Source organism: Cryptomeria japonica, chromosome 9 (genome assembly GCF_030272615.1).
Source record: "Cryptomeria japonica chromosome 9, Sugi_1.0, whole genome shotgun sequence".
Taxonomy (NCBI): domain Eukaryota; kingdom Viridiplantae; phylum Streptophyta; class Pinopsida; order Cupressales; family Cupressaceae; genus Cryptomeria; species Cryptomeria japonica.
The window spans coordinates 312,131,209-312,152,436 of NC_081413.1; positions in this window are offsets into that span (position 1 = coordinate 312,131,209).

The following is a 21,228-nucleotide window of genomic DNA, read 5'->3' on the forward strand; positions in this document are numbered from 1 at the left end:
CAAGGGTAGGTCAATACACGCAAATCGAGCTTCAAAAACTAATTTTCAATTAAGATAGTGCAAAACATGAAAACCATGTTTGAAAACCCAATTTGCACTTAAGACTGGGTTACATATGTGCAAGTTGGGTTTTGAAATCTTATTTTCACATAAGGGTATGCTAAGTGCAAAGCATGTTCATCAAGTTTCAAAACTTGATGAATAATTTGGAATGAATTGACATGTTCATCGAGTTATGAAACCCAATTAACAAGCTCTTATTGCAAAATCAGAAGGTTTCATTAGTGTTGGCAGGGTTTAAAATTTGGCCAGCATGAAATATGTTGTGTTTGGTAGTAAGATTGTTGGCCAGAATTTACAACCTGACCAACACATAAGCGATGTTGGTTGGGTTCCAAATCCTGACCAACACTAAGGTGTGTCATGTTTGGTGGTGATAATTTTGGTGGCTATTTTGGTCGGGTTCCAAGGCCCAACCAATACATAAGATCATGTTTGGGCAGTGGTGGTGAAGATCGAGTGAAAATCGAGTTTTGAAATCGGGACTATTAGGGTGTAGTTTGGATTTCTCAACCTGAACTTCGCTCAAAAAGCTTTGGCAGTATACTAAGATGGTAGGGTCAGAGAATAACTCCACCCTCCCAAGAGAAATGAAAATAAATAGTAAGGTAAAAGAAAAACCCAAGGCAAGAAAATGAAGAGTGAAGGGAAAAAATGAAACAATAGACTAAAAACAAGGAATACCTAAATGAGGGTAAAATAGCATGAATAAATTTGCTCCCAATCTGAACTCACAAAGAGAAAATGAAAACACAAAGGAAGAGAAATGGGAAAAAAAATTCAAATGATTGGAAATGGAAGAAAAATGATATAAAAGGAGTTTGAAATTACTTCAGAAAACCTAACACGAACTACATTAATTGCAATACATGTGGCAAAGGGACTGCATTTTGGGTTTTGAAACTCAAAATGCACTTTGTATTTCGGGTTTCAAAACCCAAAATTCAATCATTGATAAAGCATCTGAGCATGTATTTTGGGTTTTGAAACCTAAAATACATATGCTTCAAACAAATTGTGTAATTCTGGGTTTAAACGTCAAAATTACTCAAAAGTCCAAAAATAATAAGTTAAAAGCTAAAAATTGGGAAAAAAGAAAAAAGAATAACATTTGAATCGGTTGAGGCAATTTTTTAGGGGGTCGGACCATGTGTAAGGAAGATTGAAAATCGCCTTGTAGATAATGCTTACGGTTTGTGGCTATGAAACTAACAATTTTTGTAGGCTTTATCCCACAATTTAAGTCAATTGAAAATCAAGGATAACATCTATGTTGAATTTAACAAAAAATGTATATAAACTACACCCTAATTCCTATATTATAGAATTATAATGATATGCATTGATGTCATTTGGAGGTTTTTTTAATGGAAATTCATGAATAAATTAAGTTAATTAAATTAATTTAGTCCAACTAGTTGAAAGATCTTGTTATAAAACAAGAGTCTACTATCCAGAGTATAAGTAGATTTATGATAATTCACAACTTCAAAAAATTAGGAGACTTCCATCTCCAAAATTTCTTTCTCAAAGGCCTAATTTGTGATGGTTCCAAAGCTTTTTTATAAATTTGGGAGTCCTAAAGGTGTGGCACTCCAGAAATTCTATATTTTTGGGATGAAACCTGCTTTTACAAAAAATATATCTTTTGATTCACAATAATAGCATTGAAATCCTTATTAACAAAAGAGGAACAACAAATATGTATGAATCAATATTAAATAGGATTGTAATTGATTAATTATATAACAATCAATTGAAGAATGTTATGGGTTTATGGAAGGTTGTGGGTGGCTAAAAAGAGATAATTTGGTTCTAAAAATGGGTTGAATTTTAATACCTTGCCAATCTTAGTAAGACAATTTATCAAGTTATAAGAATCAACTAACAAAATATCTTCATGTATATCTTACAATTATATATCCATGGTGTAATACCCACCCTAGCGGCTTTTCTTGGCATGGACATTATTTGTCATATTTGGTGATATTGGACTCTATATTTCCTTGTTAGAGTAGATGATGAGACATATTTAGTTATATTTGCACCTTTATGGTTCAGTATGTTATATGATGCATTAGTGAGTTAGGGGTTTCATTGGTTTATGTACATGATTTCATTATAGTAACCTTTTCATATGGCTGTTATATTATATGTTTATTATCTCGAGCTAACAATGCTAACCCAATCATGCTTGGAATGGATTACTATATGAGATATCTGTAGGATGAGGGGAGGTAGTCATAGTTACTCTATGGAGACCCAGATGATGCCACACTCCCCCTCCTTGTTTTTCATTTATATATGGATATATATTTCTATCATTTCAGTGATGCAGGATTGCAAGTACTAGGCATCAACGCCACCTGGCTACACAGGTCTGAGTGTGCCTCTAAATCCTTGAATGTTGTTTTTGCGGAGATAACACCAAGGTTCCCACAAGTAAACCTATTGGACGTAGGTCTCCCATTTAGGAAGATCACCCTATCTTGAGGGTTGGGCAATGTCATATTTATGATGGGTATTGGGTTGAGTCTTTTGATTGGTTCTGATTTATGTTGTGCGTAATGATTTTTATATAATGTTTGATTATTTCTTTGATAGGATACCTACGCATTAAATGATTTAAGTGGCTTATGTTATTTTGCATTAAAAAGATGAAAGAAAAGTAATATAGATGTATTATGTTATATTTATGAACACACACACACACACACACACACACACACACACAAACACACACATATATACCCATATATGCGAATATATATATATATATATATATATATATATATATATATATATATATATATATATATATATATATATATATATATATATTGTGTGTGTATGTGTAATATAAGATTTTATTTTTATTAATTCTCTCTCTCTCTCTCTCTATATATATAAAGGATAAAATAAAAAGATCAAGGTTTAAAATAATGTTATCATAGTCAATGTGTTTTGAACCTATGACTTCTCTTGTATGACTCTTGATAGTTACCATTGAGCTACATGTGTTATTTGATATTTTTATTAGCTATCTAGTATTTAGTATACTTATTTCCATGGGGTATCTATTAAATTTTAAATAAACTATTATAGTTAGTGTTAATAAATAATACCAACCGTAGAGGTTGGAATGGTTGCTTCCCCTAAAACAACCTCTCCAACTATACAAGTTGGTATTATTTATTGAAGTTTGTATTTTTGGAGGAAGGGGGTTGGTATTTTTCGAGAAGATAAATTAGAAGGAATTTGAAGGTTTAGGAGTAGGAAGAGAGATTTGCACAGGAAGAGGTTGGATTTTGCTTGTTCTTTCTCAAAAGATTTTCTCCACAGGACCCAAGGTAGACCTCATTCCAGGAAGAATCCATGTGGCTTGCTTGTGTTATGCTTGCATAATTTAAATAAAATATTAGATGAAAATTTAAATTTAAAAATCTGAGTATTATTCTGGAAATACTTTCTTCTGCTTCTTTCCATGTTTGTGTAAGGGGTATGCTTTGGTTGGGAAATTCAATTTGGAGAAAATGAGTGTCATGTTGGGGAGTAATGACTTGTATTTATTTTTAGTTTTATCTTTTTTATATATAAAAATTATTTATGATATGTAGTGATTCAATTATAAAAAAACATCTATAATTAAATGTCACATCTCAACCAACAAACTATTCTTCAAGTGTGAAGTATCAACCCAACAAACAAGATTTCCATTCTTATGATTGTCCCAGTTTTGATAGTTCTGATTCTGTTATTCATAACTTTCATTATAGATACTATTTTTCAAATTGCTTCAGTGAAAATGTAGAAATCTAGGCGTACTAAACCAACGGTTCGTTTGAAAGTTACGTTCCCTATACCGAGACTAATTTTTTGTCAATCAAAACTCAAAAAAAATCATTGTTTGTGTCATTAGGGCATCAAGTATCTTCCTCAAACTAAAAACAAATGATTCTAAAATAAATGGATATGAAAGATGACTCCAAATATTATAATAATCCAAAATATTTCATCTTTTAATGGTTTAAAATGAATTTATGAACATACTCTTTTACACAACTCTATCAAAGAGGGTTTTAAATAGTTTTAAGAAAATTTATTTAAACTTTTATTATAATCTTTGGTTGAGGCTAAAATTAAATATAAATCATTATACTATTTTCTCAAATATATTTCAGTCTTCACTCAAACCATTTATCAAGATAAATATCTATCGAAACATGGTTCAATTTTTATGGGTTTTTGAGTTGTTCTTCGGGTTGCTTTTCCTTCTTAGGGGTTTGGGTGTTTTCTATAGTAGGTACCTCTATTTTAAAGACCTCTAATTCATGTATGTGAGGTGTTCATGATAAAAATAAAATAAAATGTTTTATATATGTTATGCATTGGCCACCTCCTTCTCATGCTTGATTGTGGCTTAGAGATAAGGGTCAGACTCATCCTTATGGTTTGGAGGACATGGGAGAGTACTTGAACTTATATTCTTATTGTGTGAGATGAATTATTATTATTTTTATTTGATAAATGTTTGAGTAGGGTAACTAGATACCCTAGGTGGGTGGCTCACTATAGGTTGCCAGGACCCAAAGTGGTTGCTAGGAGATCCTATGAGTGGGTTTAATTCAAGTGATAACTATTTTAAAAATGAACTTGGGTTGGGTTGGGCTATAACACACTAATACAAGATAAATGATTATTTTAGTCCATATAGGCCTGTTGGAGTACCGTGACCATTGTTATAGGCTGGGTGGATCCTTTTGAGAGGGGACCGCGGTACATGGTAGGCAGGGTGGATCCCGATATTAAGGCTATATGATGACACCCACCTAGTAGGTGTTCTGGTTCTCTCTCTCTCTTGTGATGTTATTTGATGTTGTTATGTGATATGTGGTTCTTGTTTATTGTTTTGAGGAAATATGTCTCATGGCCTTAGTATTTCCCTAGTACTTGCATGGACCTTGGTTTTATCTCCTAGCACGGGGAAGTGGACCTTTGTGGTTCCACATGGTTGGGTGGTAAATATTTTTCGAGGTGTGTTCATGATCTCTTTTGATGTTTCTTCTTAATCCTTGATTGAAGATGTTGAAGACCTTTCTTTGAACTAGTACATTCAAATATTGTAAAGATTATTTGTAAGCCATGAATGGCCTTATAATAAACATCTAATTTTATGAAAAGCATTATAAAAGGGAGGGTAATTTATAGGAACTATGATAAGGGATGATTACCTTGTATTTGAAACAATATTTTTAAAAGTTATGTTACCCTTACTAACCTATCCCTTTATGGTTTTATTGTGTTGTTATGAAAATTGAGTAGAAGGCATCAATAGAAACTGCAATTGCATTATCATATATGTTGTTATCAAATGAAAAGTATTAATTTCATGGATGTTGTAAATAATAATCAAGGGGAAAATGGTGCAAAGGATAGTTATTCATAGTGGGAATGGAAAAATGGGAAATAGGATTGTTATGTACTTTTACTTTGGTCTCAAATGAAATGATAAAAGCTTTGTAGCATATCAAATAGATAGTAAAGTTGATGTGTTGTGAAATATTATATCATGCTCAAAATTAAGAAGGTCATTGTATGTTTATTTTATGCACGTTATGTTATGTGTTAAGCTATTATATCTTTCAATTATGTTGATGAACATTAAAGGGAACCTGTAAGGGCATTAAGTATGTTTACTTTCTAGAAGTGGTAGATGTATGTTATATTAAAAAAAATAAAAAATTGTAGCATATTTTGGAACTTTTGTTCTTGTCCTACCAGGTTCCCTGGCAGGGCATGCCACATGGTCAACATATATTCGTTGAATTGATACAATTAATATATCAAATATATATATAAAAAAGTAAATTCACTAAATCATCATTCATATTACTAATGAAACATCTACAATTTTATCAATATCTCATCACCTAATATGATATTATGAACTATTGATGAGAGGGGAGAGAACATCATGAAGGTGATTTTATTCTAACCATGGACCTTGGATAGATCCCTCATACATAATCTAAACCAAGTGTGAGCCCACCTTTACAAATAAGGTCATGAATAAGAACCATACAAGGAGAAAACATGGGTAATCACTTTGAGTTACAACATAACCAACATATATTTCAAATAACAAAATAACTTGGACAAGGTTTAAAATAAAGGTAAAAATATACAACTCGTCTCTAGTGGTAAGATAGACACCCCCAAATAGAGAAACTTCTTAAGGTGTAGGACCTCTCCATAAAATGTGCAACATATATGAGATAAAATAATGTGCTCACCTAATGGTCCCTAAAATTCAAATAGTTCTACAACCTCTTTAGTGATTCACGAAAAAGAAAACTACTTAGTTTTATAAGGGTGAGTTGGTGGTAAGTGAGGAAGGATGGGTCCCAAATAACCTTTCATTGCTCATTGTAAATAACTCAACCATGTACAAAATGAACATAGAGAAATAATAAGATAATTTCTCTTATCAAAACCTGAAGCTAGCCAGGTATTGATTATTTTCATAAAGTTATGTACAAGTTGTACTTGTTAATATTCTTTTGGAGTGGTTCGTGTGCGACATTTTGGTAAAGTTTCAGTCCCTTCCTTTAATTTTTGGCCCACTCTCCCAATTGCTTGCACGTGTGCCAAGTGGTGTCTCAACATTTCTCTAAGAGGCTAACTCTTCTCACCTGGTGTTGAGAGGACGCGGAGCTGCCGCGTGGCACAGGTCTTTTCTTCAGCATATGTTTTCGGGCCCACCATCTTCCGTGAGCTGGCAGTGACACTTGGTGCATCCATGTTGCATGTTCTGGTTCTCTTTTTTTTCATTTGACTTCAGGTCTCCCCTAAGTAGCATGCCCCCCTCACCCCTCCATAGAATTGTGGGAGGGGATTCCTGCCGCGCATCTTCTTTGATGGTTTGTGAACCAGAATGTTGTTTGCACCGCAATTTTCTTGTTTGGCAAGCACAAGGGTTGCCATAATGTGGTTGGAGTAACAACATTAAAGGTTATTTTCACTGGTTTGCATCTCAGGGAGTGCCACACTGAGAGATTCCTATTTGGAAGCGGCTGCTAGGATTTTTCTGATGCTTTTGTGTTGTTTGTTGAAGGCCAAGGGCTATATATAGGCCTTCTTTCTACTTTTTTAAGGGTTCAGACTTTCGCGAGAATTGATTAGACTTTGGCTCATTGAAAATCCTTTATGTTAATTAAATTGGGTGAATGATAGACATATCAAATTGTTTTATTTGAAGCTTAATAAATTGACTTATGTGTTGTATTCAAATTCAACAACTTCTATGATATATGATGTGAGACTTTACCTATTAAACTATGTTTTAGGACTTGTTATCTATTGGATGAATGACGAATATCATATTATGTTGAATGATTTTAGTCTAATTGTCTTCTCTAATGGTGTTGAGTATGTAGATTGTTGAATGGGTTTTAAAACTGCATGTATATGGGTTTTATGTGTTGCTAGTGTCCTATAAATATTCTAGTGTATCGCCTAAGTAGTGTAGCTTTTTAATTTTTTATCTTCCCCTTTTCTCCCCCAATTGTATGAAGAGCCAGCTTCTCAAACCCAGAGGTTATTCAGTGAATCTCGTGCAAAAGGCCCCCCATCACTGAATTTCCCATAAGGTTGTTAGCATTTAATGTAAAATTAGGAGTCAATAGTTCTTTTTATGGCACGCCCGATGGGACCTAATTTTGAACAAGCCTAATCAATTTTATGAGCCATACACTTGTTACTAGGATTCAAATAGCTTTAAGTCCTAGTTTTCTTCTGCCACCCCTAGTAAGTGTCCATTCGTTCGCAGATACTTCTTCTCAAAATCCACCTGTTATCCCTGCGGTACTTGTTCCCATAATAATGGCTCAAGTTCATCCTAGAAATTTTGTGACTTGGAATAGTAGTATCCCTCTCATTCCTCCCATTCCACCTGTAGTATGGGGGGCAATTCCTACCTCCGCGCTAAAAGTTGTCCCTAAATTAATTGGATAATGTTCCAAAATGTCGGGGGAACACCTACAAGATGTGGCTGATGTCTGCACCATCCATAACATTACAGAGAAAAATGTAGCCATGAGATTGCTTGTAGATTCATTGAAAGAAAGAGCTTCAGATTGGTATAGATCTCTTGGGCCAAACTCTATAACCAATTGGGACCAGTCGGGTGACCGCTTCTTTGAGATATTTTCCGACAAGGCTGATAGATCATCTCTAATGCAGCAACTTATTACCATCAAAAGGGCTCCTCAAGAAGTGGTGACAAAATTCAATATGAGGTTTCAGAGGACTTGGCAAAGGATAACGTTGTCTTCTCATCCTCCCACAAATTTGGCATTTATTTTTTATTTGAAAGCCTTCAATTCAGATATATTTGTGATGATTCAATCTCTTGGAGGAAATACTATCCCGGATGCGTATGACTTGGTGATCCGAGCATAAAACAATTTAATTGATAGTGGAAATCTTGCACCACTACCACTCATGTTGGTCTTCCCTAAGTTATCAAATCAAGTTCCTGAGCCTGCTGTACCTAGGACATCTGCACCCCAATCTATGTATGTGTATCCTGGATCCCAACAAGCAAACACATCTTCCCCTCCATCTCTGGTTGTGGAAGTCAATGATATGAAAAATTTGTTGAGATCTTTCTCAAATGAAATCATTAATTTGAAAAGATCCCAAATCTCGCCTGCTAGACCTCCCTTACAACAAAATTCCCAAGGGAATAGACCCACATATCAGCAAAACCAATATACAAATTGTTGAACACAAGATGCCACTAAGAGGAGGAGTGAATCAGTGGTTTCCAAATCTTCTCCCTTTTCTATCCTATGTGTATATATCAATTAATAGATCTAACATAAGGCAAACATACCAGTTAGTTAGCACGATAACACAAATACAACCACACATAAAAGGGATACCACATAACACCATATATATGAGGAAAACCCAAGATGGGAAAAACCTCGATGAAAAATGTTGTTGGAGTCTACTGCTCCAATCCAGCATCACAATGAAATATTTGGTTACAACATTTAGGGCACCAACCTAAGGAGTACCACACCTAATTTAGGGCACCAACCAAGGGAGCACCAACCCCTAATCTTAGGGCACCAACCCCTACATTGAGCTCCAGCTTAGTGATTACAAGATCATATAATAGATACAAAATTACTATCTTTGTTACAAAAGAACTTTGTAACTCTTATGAAAATCTCTCCATTGGTTCTCCTCTCTTCAATCCTCTGTCGGTTCTCTACTCACCTTCTCACTTCTGTAACCTTATCTCCTGCTATAATGCATTCTCTAATTCTACCTTAGCAGTTCAACCTCTTCTTCTTCTTTGTCAGTTCTACTCTCTGGTCACTGCTCTCTGATCACCCTCTTACTAGCCACCACCAGTCTTCCTCTCTTAGTCAGTTGTCTACTATCTGATTGCTGCCAGTTCTCAGCTTACCATATCTTCACTGCAATCTTTTGTGACTCTTCTCTATTGGTTCAATCACTATCAATATACTCCTTTGTCAGACTTAATGGAAGACTACCGATTGCCTCACTCTTACCGGTTGTGCACTTCAAATAGATTCTCTCTCACACAATTAGTCTCTTCTCTAATTGATGTTGATCACTAGACTGATTTCCTCTCTCATGCTGCAACACAAACTATATCTTTCTCACACTCTTATAGCCATATTTTGCTACCTAAACATTGGTTTGAACATTGGCATGCTAGGGTTTCCACCATGCACTGAATCTGCATCCAATATAATCTCTGATGATCGTGACATATCATATCCAATCAGATATCATGTCCTTCATTGATGATCAACACTCCATCAATGAGCATTGCCATTATGTTTACCTTACGAATCATGTTTTCTCTCTTTTGTCGTTTGTAGCATGATTTTTGGCCTTTTTCTGATCAAACACATGTGTGATGTGGTTTCCTTCACCCTCTTTGATCTGCAATGTCAGTCTATGTTGGATATCTATTGTTTCCTTGATCTCAAGCCACAATCCTCTTCCCTCATTCCTCAAGCTTGGTAGTTGCCATTTAATGTTGGACCAATCGCCAATGACCTCAATGACACATCACACTGACCTATGCATGTATGCCACTTCACCTCCATGTGGCCCCTTTCTTGGCATCCACCTTTGCTAAGACTTCTATGTTAGTCTAGACAAGATCATCAACCAACCACACAACCGAGTTCATCTACCGGTTCACAGACCTAGTTGGTTATACCTTAACCGGTCTTCCTTCAACATTGCACTTTGCTTCTCTTCTAGTGTTGAACCTAAACTGTTTAGCAACCTTGCTAACCTACCTTATGCACATCTTCAATAGATGGGAGCCTTTCAATTCTGCACCTTGTCAACATTCCTAATGGACATACTTACTGGTAATCACCTTGATGACACCATATCACCAGCCTTCACCAATCTCCATCTGTTTGCAACTACTCAAACTCGCTTTCTTCATCAATAATAGGAGATAAGATCCACTTACGGGTGGGAGTGGATCCTTGTCATTTCCATCCTGCATTTCACCAATATGGCTTCCTTGTCTGAGTAGGCATATCCTCAAACAAGCACATATGATCCAGTTGGGCACATTCACTGTCAGTCATCTCTTCAAATGGTAACTGCATCTTTGTCTAGTGGGAGTCTTATTTTTTGACATCCACACAGCATACCAGTGGCCTGCACATACTTCACTTCTGATGTTGATGTGATATTTGTAACATTCCCCCTCTTCATAACAATCAACATCCCAACATCCTGCTCTCTTGTATATGTCATCATTTACTGGTTGTTATATCATATTGATCTCCTATCCATATCTTCAACACAAGTCAAACACCAACTTGTGTACTAGTGACTCCAATGGCCATTGTGTTGAATGATATTCTCTCCCTTACTAGTAACTTGCTAAGCTAGGTGACATCAAAGACATCACATCTGGTATGCATCAATGACAGTGTTGCACATACATGTCTTATACCAGTTTCCATCCTATACCAGTTGACATCAATGATAACACAATGCCAACAATCTCCCCCTTTGGCATTGATGTCAACACATGTAGTATCTGACATACTACAGAATCCATCTCCCCCTTTGACAAAAAATGGCAAAGGGCACTAACAGAGTTTCTCTCCTCCTTGTGTCTACTGGATGCATCTCCTTGTTTTACCATCATACATTGCATCCTCTCAATTCACAACACTTGAGATGGAGGAATGAACCACCAACTAACACCAATTTCTCAACAACCAAATGTATATGCAAACTAGAAACACATGCATATACAAGTCTGAAACCAATTGAAGGCACATGTATCAGTGAATACAACATACCTTTCAGCCAGACTGCATCATCTCCCTTTGATATGCAGAAGTCATTCTGACCCCAATTTTTTGTTATCAAGTGTTGAATCTAACACTGATACCAATTTTATCTCTTCTAATACCAAATGCATGTTCTCCTATGTAGGTGACTTTCCTTCTTTGCAGGCAACTCTCTTGGTGGTCCAGTTGTGATTTCAATTCAGTACAACTTGAATAGTCATTGAAGTACCTCACAACCTTGAACTGATGAGCACATCCCAAGGTCTCAAACATATCGGTACAACCATAGACACTTGAAATCCCCCTGTATCTAGCAAGTCTGATACAAATAAGAAAACATGGTTGTCAACTCCCCCTGAGTCATACATCTTAGGTCCTCATTTCCTGTCAGGTTCAAAACTGGAGCTTCAATCTACACCATATACCAGTTAAGTTGTTCATATGTGATCAATCACATAGCCTATCAGCTCCATTATTTCCACCATATCATATGAAATGATCCTTGATGTACAAAATGCCATACAATATTCCTATCATGCCATAAATCAAACCGGTTAGCCCATAAAAGATGCATGCATACATGATCAACAATCGGGCCAACATATGTCATTAAGGTCTTCTCCAATACCACCTGAGACATAAACACTTGAATCCATGTTACCAAAATTAATGAAATGATCATGGACCTCATTGTCTTACACAACCTATAAATACCATATATCATACATACTGGTAACATACTGCACATATCGGTTTCCTATCCTGGTCCATCATCTCTACCAAAGCACTTTTCTCTAACTCCTGTCTTCTATCAATTTTCTTCTAATCCCAATTGAAAATTTTTCATCCATTGACACATGCAGTAGTGATCCATCTTTGATTTGTAGGTGTGTAGCCAAGGCAGCCACTACACACATTTACCATCTTATTTCCTTCATACTGGCAGCAACTTGTTCTTCCATGTGTCCTCTTCCACTGAGGGGGTGAAAGATATGGTCAATGCACTACTCCCCCTAAGGTCATGCATCTCCTTTAAGCCTTAGGAGATACCACATGTACTTTGAATGCATAGTGTCGGTCCATGGTTGCATCTTCTTGCTTTTTCTTCCATACCTGCTTGGTCTCATTCTTCTTCCCATTTTCAGTCTTGGGAGTAGGTCTTTCCTTCTTTTTCTGATGGGTCCTTTCTCTATCGGATCCTCCATCATGACTGAAAGCATTGTTGTAGAACAAAACACCATTCATGCCAAACGTGTGATTGGGGGACCTTCTGTGAAACCGATTTAACCATCTTCTTTTGGTCATGCTATTGTAACTGACTATCAGAACTGGTGGACCACTTGATCTTGTAGGAACAAAACCTCCTATTCTTTTGTTACATGAAGCATTTTGTCTCTCATATGTTCTATATCCATTTCCATACTAAGCATAGCTTCTAGACCAAGTGTCATGTGATTGAACTTTTATGTTCCTCCATTCATGACTTCTATGCCCAAATCCATTGCAATTATAACATACATAATTTTCATTTCTTGAGGCAGCAAATGGACTCTTCCTATTATGCATAGGAGAAGATCTATGCCTATTTCTACAACTTGACATAATATGGCCATAAGCATTACATCTTGGACAGACTACATTCTTATTTCTAGACCTTTTATGAATTCATCTACCCTATAGGCATATTATTTGCATGTAAAATAGTAACCAGAGAAAGGGGACACACAACTTACAAATTTGTTTTGCCATGCATGAGAAGATCTTGTCAGTTTAGTATCTCCATGTTTGCTTCTCCAGGGATGGATCCTGTGATGTTCACTTTCTTCTTCTTGTCCATCTGATCTCTTCTTTTCCCACACTTGCTTTGTCTTGTGGGTGGTAGCATTTCCTTGTCTTCTACCGATAGGGGATCCTCTATGTTGGCTTCTCATGTTCTTTATTCTGGCGAATCTACCTTCTCCCATCTTTCATTTTCCTTTGGGACTTGCATTGTTTCTCCTTTTTGCAGCACCGGTCTTCATCCTTAGCTTCATGTCTTCACTGGTTGTGGTTAGATTAACCTTCTTCCGAGGAGAATCTCTGATTATGAAGGTCTGACCCTTGCCCTTTCCATTTGAGGAGACAAATTTAATATCTTTGTGGGAGGTCTCATTTCTTGTAGAGCACTCACCGGTACCACATCCTAAGCCTCTGGTATCCTTGGAATTCTTTTGCTTCTTCAACATTTTGTCCAAGGCATCACTATTTCCATCAAACCAGATTCTCACTTTGAGCTCATCCTGACATTTCTCAAGGTTATTTCAGAGACTCTCCATTTCTCTTACTAGTTGCTGATATTCTTCATCTTTTCCCTCTAGCGTAGATGCTAGATCTTTACATCGACACACATTGATGTCTTTTTGTTGAGTCTTCAACTCTGAGATATATTTCTTAGATTCTTCAAGGCATCTGATCAACTGGTTCTGTTCGACAACTACAACATTCTTGAACAACTTGTATTCATTCCTCACTCTATTAAGCTCTTTGAGTGCAATTACAAGTTCTCCTTCAAGATCAACTTCTGCTTCATCTTCTTCTTCACCTTCACTATCACTACCAAACACATTTTGTCGGTAGGAGTAGTCTACATGATCATTCTCAGATGTGTGCCTTTAAACCTATGATTATTGAGCCATGAAGAGGTGAGTTCCTTCTATACCATTGTTGTGGCTGCTAATAGATTTGCCTTCATCATTTGTAGATACATGAGTTGTATTTCTCATCTTGTCTTCACAAATCGGTTCTGCAGTGGTAGGCTCATTTCCATAGAGATTCTTTAATCCATCCCATAAGCTCTTTGCTGATTTGCATATGTCCACCTGTGAGGAAACATCATCTGAGAGCCCACAAAATATAGCCTTCATTGCTACATCATTACATTGGTTTATTATTTTTGCTTCTAAATCGGTGGGAGGACTCACTTTACTAGGGCAACAATTTATAACTGACATCCATACATCAAACCCAAGGGAGGACAGGTAGACTTCCATCCTATGACTACAAACAAAAAAGTTTGAACCATCAAATACTGGAGTACGGTTTGACACAAAACAAACCATTGTGTTCAAATACTAGAATCTACCCAAGATAGAGAAATCTTATCAATTGGGAACCCAAGCTCTAATACCAATTATTGAACACAACATTCCACTGAGAGGGGGGGTGAATAAGTGGTTTCCAAATCTTTTCCTTTTTCTATCCTATGTGTATATACTGATTAACAGATCTAACATAAGGAAGACATACTAGTTAGATAGGAGGATAATACAAATACAACTACACATAAAAGGGACACCACATAACACCATATATATGAGGAAAATCCAAGATGGGAAAAACCTCGGTGAGAAATATTACAGGAGTCTACTACTCTAATCTAGCCTCACAATGAATCATTTGGTTACAACATTTAAGGCACCAACCCAAGGAGTACCACTCCTGCTTTAGGGAACCAACCCAAGGAGCACCAACCCCTAATTTTAGGGCACCAACCCAAGGACAACCAACCCCTGCACCAAGCTCCAACTCAGTTATTACAAGATCATATAATAGATACAAAAGTAATATCTTTGTTACAAAATAATTTTGTAACTCTTATGAAAATCTCTCCAACAATTCTCCTCTTTTCAATCCTCTGTCGGTTCTCTTCTCACCTTCTCATGGCTGCAACCTTATCTCATGTTGCAACTCATTCTCTGCTACTACCTTACTGATTCATCCTCTTCTTCTTCTTTGCCAGTTCTTCTCTCTGCTCACTACTCTCTGATCACCCTACTACTAGCCACCATCAGTCTTCTTCTCTCAGTCAGTTGTCTGCTGCAATATTTTGTGTCTCTTCTCTGTCAGTTCAATCACTACCGGTATACTCCTCTATTAGAATTAATGGTAGACTATAGGTTGCCTCACTCTTATTGGTTGTGCACTTCAGATAGATTCTCTCTCACAAACTCAGTCTCTTCTCTGACTGACGTTGATCACTTGATTGATTTCCTCTCTCATGCAACAACACAAACTAGATTTTTGGCTTGCACTCTTATAGACAAATTTTCCCACCTAAATGTTGGTTTGAACATTAGCATGCTATGGTTTCCGCCATGCACTTAATCTACATCTGATCTTATCTCTGATGATTGTGACATATAATATCCAATCAAATATCTTGTTCTTGATTTATAATCAACACTCCATCAATGAGCATCACCATTTTGTTTACCTTGTGAATCATGTCTTCTCTCTTTTTCCATCTATAACATGATTTTTGGCCTTTTGTCTGATCAATCATGTGCTTGATGTGGTTTCCTTCACCCTCTTGGATCTGCAAGATCAATCTATGTTGGATCTCTATGTTCCCTTGATCTCGAGTTGCAATCCTCTGCCCTCATTCCTTGAGCTTCGAAGTCACCATTTAATGTTGGACTAGTCACCAACAACCTCACTGACACATCACACTGACCTATGCATACATGCCACTTCAACTCCATGTGGCCCCTTTGTCAGCATCCACCTTTGCTAACACTTCTATGTCAGTCCAGAACAGATCACCGACAAACCACACAACTAGGTTCATCTACTGATTCATAGACCCATATTGGCATTTGCATGAAGATTGCATTGATGAACTATTGTGTTGTCATTGATATCAATTATAACCAGTAATGAGGTTGTTATGATATGTTTTGCAACTAGAAGTTGAGCTAGTGAAGGAAACCGGTATTACTTGAGAAGTAGTGAGATCAACCGGTAACCCTACCTATTGATGTGCTAAACCTTAATCGATGGACCTTGGTGAATTGGTTGTATTGGTTTATGATCAAATGATAAATGGTAATGATTATGCCACACATGCATGTTGTATGTGAAGAGTTTCAAATGGTTTTTGGCGTGTAGAGATAGCGGTTTTATCTTGGGAATGAGTGAGTACATTGCATGAAGTGGAAACCGCGTGATGAGTTACAAGAATCGATGAAGCAGTGATCAAGGAGTAGTCTAGGTTGTCTTGAATAATGTGCAATGCTTTCTATATAATCCAATGGTCATATTTGAACTGATTTTTTTTTAATCTCTATGAGATCTTAGGTTTGTGATGTGTTATCGAACTATTATTTTTCTTATAAGGTCGATGAGTTGTTTTGTTGTATTGTTGGCAATTTTAGTTAAGTATAAGTGTGATTGGTTGCTGAACAAGAAGGTGTATCTACAGTATGTGTGAAGGTAGATAGAAGCATGAAAAGGATCTGATCAAGTAGAGTAGTGTTATTCACCAGATCAGAAAACCCATGTTGTTCTTTAACAATTACAACAGTCAAATCCCTTAGCCAGGTAGCCTCTAAAAGACTTAGTGCTAACTAAATCCTCTAACCAGGTGATCCATTAGCTTGCATTTCAAATCCTCTACCGAGGTTACTCCTGATAGGGTATTGCTTTCAATAGGGTATTATAGTCAATCCCTTAACCGGGGGGTCCCTAATAGGATCTGTTCCTAACATGACTTTTTGTAAAGCTTTAATAGGCTTGGCTCCTAACAGGGCAAACTTTAGAAGAGTTCAGAATACTTGTGGGTTTTCATCCCCACCATGTTTTTTTCCCATTAGGTTTTCCACATCAAAATCATTGTGTCAAGTGATGAATGGTTTTCATGCTTATGTTTGCTATGGATAATTTGCTTAACTACTAAATCCACCTAGATATGATAAGATGACCGATAGTAATATGAAATGTGCTTTTACTATTGTTAGTAAAGTATTTGAATGTTTTTGTTAAAATGTTTTGAGAGTTTCAAATCTATTATACTGTTATTTTGTTATGATAGTCAACTGGTATACTTGACAGTGATATTGTAATTTGTAGTTCAGTGTTTGAACCAGTTAGTTCTAAGATTGACTTGTGAGATTATTATCGAGTTTGGTAAAATTTTAGTTAGTTTTCCATCAATTGATTCACCCCCCTCTTAGTAGTTGTCTGGATCCTTATTCATTCATCATACCATCAACCCAGTCGGTTATAACCTAACTAGTCTGCCTTCAACCTTGCACTATGCTTCTCTTCCGGTGGAGCACCTAAACCGGTCAGCACCCTGGCTAACCTACCTTATGCACATCTTCAATAGATGGAAGCCTTTCACTTCTGCACCTTGTCAGCATTCCTGGTAGACATACTTACCAGTAACCACCTTGATGACACCATGTCATTAGCCTTCACCAATCTCCATCTGTTTGTAACTTCTCAAAATTGCCTTCTTCATCAATACATGGTTCACCTATCAATTGGTTTGTCAAAATGAAAAATACATCTTTCCTTCTTTGTACTTGCAATTCATCATGTCTACCCAGCTAATGTGGTGCATATCTCTAATCTCGTGCACCTAAGGCAACATAGAATTTCACCAGTTCCTCTGGTGTGAGCCTTCAATCACCTGCCTTCAATTCTTTTGTCTTATCTTGGAGGACTATGATTCATTCCATGCATAATAGGAGATAATCTCCACTTACCAGTGGGAGTGAATCCTTGTCATCTGCATCCTACATTACACCAATATGGATTCCTTGTCTAAGTAGGCATATCATCAAACAAGCACATATGATCCAGTTAGGCACGTTCACTATCAGTCATCTCTTCAAATGGTGACTTCATCTTTGTCTGGTGGGAGTCCTGTTATTTGACATCCACATAGCATATCGGTGGCCTCCACATACTTCACTTTCGGTGTTGATGTGATTTTTGTAACATTCCCCTTCTTCATCACAATCAACAATCCAACATCTTTCTCTCTTGTAGATGTCATCATTTACCGGTTGTTATATCATACCGATCTCCTATCCATATCTTCAACACAATTCAAACACTAACTTGTGTACCGATATCTATAATGGCCATTGTGTTGAATGATATTCTCTCCCTTACCGATGACCTGATAAGCTAGGTGACATCAAACACATCCCATCTGGTATGCATCAATGATAGTATTGTACATACATGTATTATATCAGTTGCCATCCTATACTAGTTGACATCAATGACAACACAATACCAACATGAATAACCGAGTTTCCTCAAGTTAGCCAATTGTCCAGATAGTTCTAGTGCCCAATCCTTTGCAAAATATCTATCCCAACACTAATAAAGAGCTGAACGTAAGACAAAATAATCTAGTAGATGACACCAATTCTTGGTGTTTCCTATGTAACAATGCCCACGCCCCAAGAAACTGCCCAAAAGGCAATTTGCAAAAAAATGTTGCAGATTAGTGAAGTCAAGGTGTTGCCTCAGATGATTCGGTTTATGCTTTCCCTAGCATGGACAATGCATCTCTCATCGCACAAATGCAAGGTATGACAATAGAGAAGGAAATGGAGATAGCTTTGGACCATGCTTTATTCTCTTGGATGGAGGATGAGGACTTCATACTCACAAATGAGGCAATTGCATCAAGCTTGAGAGATCCTCAACTACAGTCAAACTACAACCTCCAATCAAAAAGATGTTTTATGGGAGAGCATGTAGGCACACAGGGGAGGTTCATCTCAGATAAAGTTCCTGAACAACCTACGGTTGCTACCACATATCCAAGAAAGGATTTTATTCCCTGTAAGTTGAGAGAAGAAAAAACATTAGTACCATCAGTATTGGATGTGGTGGAGCAGATAAAGAAAGCCCTAGCTAACGTCTCCTTATAAGATCTCCTTAGCATCCTAGAGCAGAAGAATTAGTTAAAAGAAGCTCTGGTAGAGGTGGAGAGACCTGCTGACAAGAATGTTTCCATTTCTTCACAGGCTAACAAGGAACGATTTGTGACCCCCACAACACAATCACTCTCACTGACAGTGTTAATAAATGAGGCTACACCACCTAGATCCCAAGTGGAAGGTAAGCCTAAACCAAACCCTTTCTATTTGACCCTCATAGTAGGAGACAAGCTATCACATAATTCTATGATAGATTCCAATGCTACCACTACCGTCATGCCTAAGAAAATTGATGAGGTTTTGAACATTAAATACGAGCCTCTAAGTAGGAGTGTTATGCAAGTAGATGGAAATAAAGTCCAGATTGTGGGTCTTATTAAAATTCTTCCGCTGACATTGTTCGCATGTCCTAGTGTCACTGTGTCCCAAGAAGTAGTAGTTATTGACATCCCACCTATTTTTGGCCTCTACCTCTCCTGAGACTTTACTGCCAAGATAGGAGGTTACTTATCTTTAGATTGGTCCCACCTCATCCTCCAGACCTAGCATGGTGCTAAGCTCAAAATTCCTTCAGAACTCCTACATACAGAGCATGTAGCTGATCAGGCTATGCTCAACTTTGAGCCTACTCATACCTCCATCTCTAATGAGGAGAGAAGAATGGTATAACTTCTAGAGGATGAACAAGTAACCATGGATATTACACCAAAGCAAGAATTTTTCTTCAACGAGTTCATAAATTCTGATCTATATTCCAATTACCATGCCACGGGTCTTGGTACTTACTGTATTCTTTATCAGGATCAGATTATCCCAAAATTAACCAAGGGGCCACTAACCAAGGAGGAGTTGTATTTTGTGCTCTGGACCTTTTTTCTTGATGGTGCAAGATGCAAGGTAGGTTCAGGTGCTGGAATTTGCCTTGCTTCGTCTTCCGGTGAACAAATCCTGAGATCTTTTCACCTACAATTTGCTTTCTCCAAAAATAAGGTGGAATATAAAGGGCTAATTGTCATGCCCAAAATTTAGGGCAAAAACGGAATGATTTTTTTTTTAAATACTAATTAATTAACAATTTTGCTCACACGACATGCGCAAATGTATTTGCCATTTCTATATTCGAGCTAATTTTGATACAAACCAAGTATCGAATATTAATTAAATTTTATTTGCGGAAATCTAATTGGTTTAATTTTATCTTTACAAGATACCTAGTCATTAAATTAATTAAATCAAACTCATTAAAAGAGATAGAAGGTGAAGATAATTTCAATCTCCAATATGACTATATAGTCTAAAAATCCATTTTTAATTCAATATTTATAATAATCGTTTAAAGTGTCATTTAATTTAGATAATTTAATTTACATGGGCAAAATTAATTACGAGTAGCTATTACTCGTCTTTAGAAAGCCAATAAAAAAATTATCCATTCTAACCTCAAATGGAAGGTGCTTAAATTACTCCCTTTAAAATCCATTTTAAATTTTAATGCTCTAATTAAATTAACTAGGGCATAATTAAGTATTTATCACACTAATACTTCTTTTTTTAAATAAAACTAGGCTTTATTCTTTAAACTTATATATATTTTTTTTAAAAGCTTCTTAATTAGTATATCCTATAGAGGTAATTAAATATTTAAAAACTCTATATAGATACATACCCAAAAATATAACCTATATATATATATATATAATCTTCAAAATTATCTTTCCCACTTAATAGCCATTTTGCCCTTCAACCCTAATTAGGGATTTTCTTATTTTTAAAATGGCCCTAAACTAAATGAGTTAAACATTTAATTTTATTTAATAACCCTAGCCCTACCTGGGCTAGGGTTTAATATATTTTTCTTTTTGTTTTACCCCATGATGTAGGGCCGAGTTAAGGGAGGGTTAGCGGTGCAGAGGCAGATCAAGAGAGGCGGGTGTTTTTTTGAAGTGACCCGGCCATGGCCGCCCACTGTGCATTGCACAGTGTTCGGCCTTGCCGCCCACTGTGCAGCGCACAGCGTGCGGCCCCGCCGTCCACTGTGCACTGCACAGTGTGTGGCACCGCCATCCACTGTG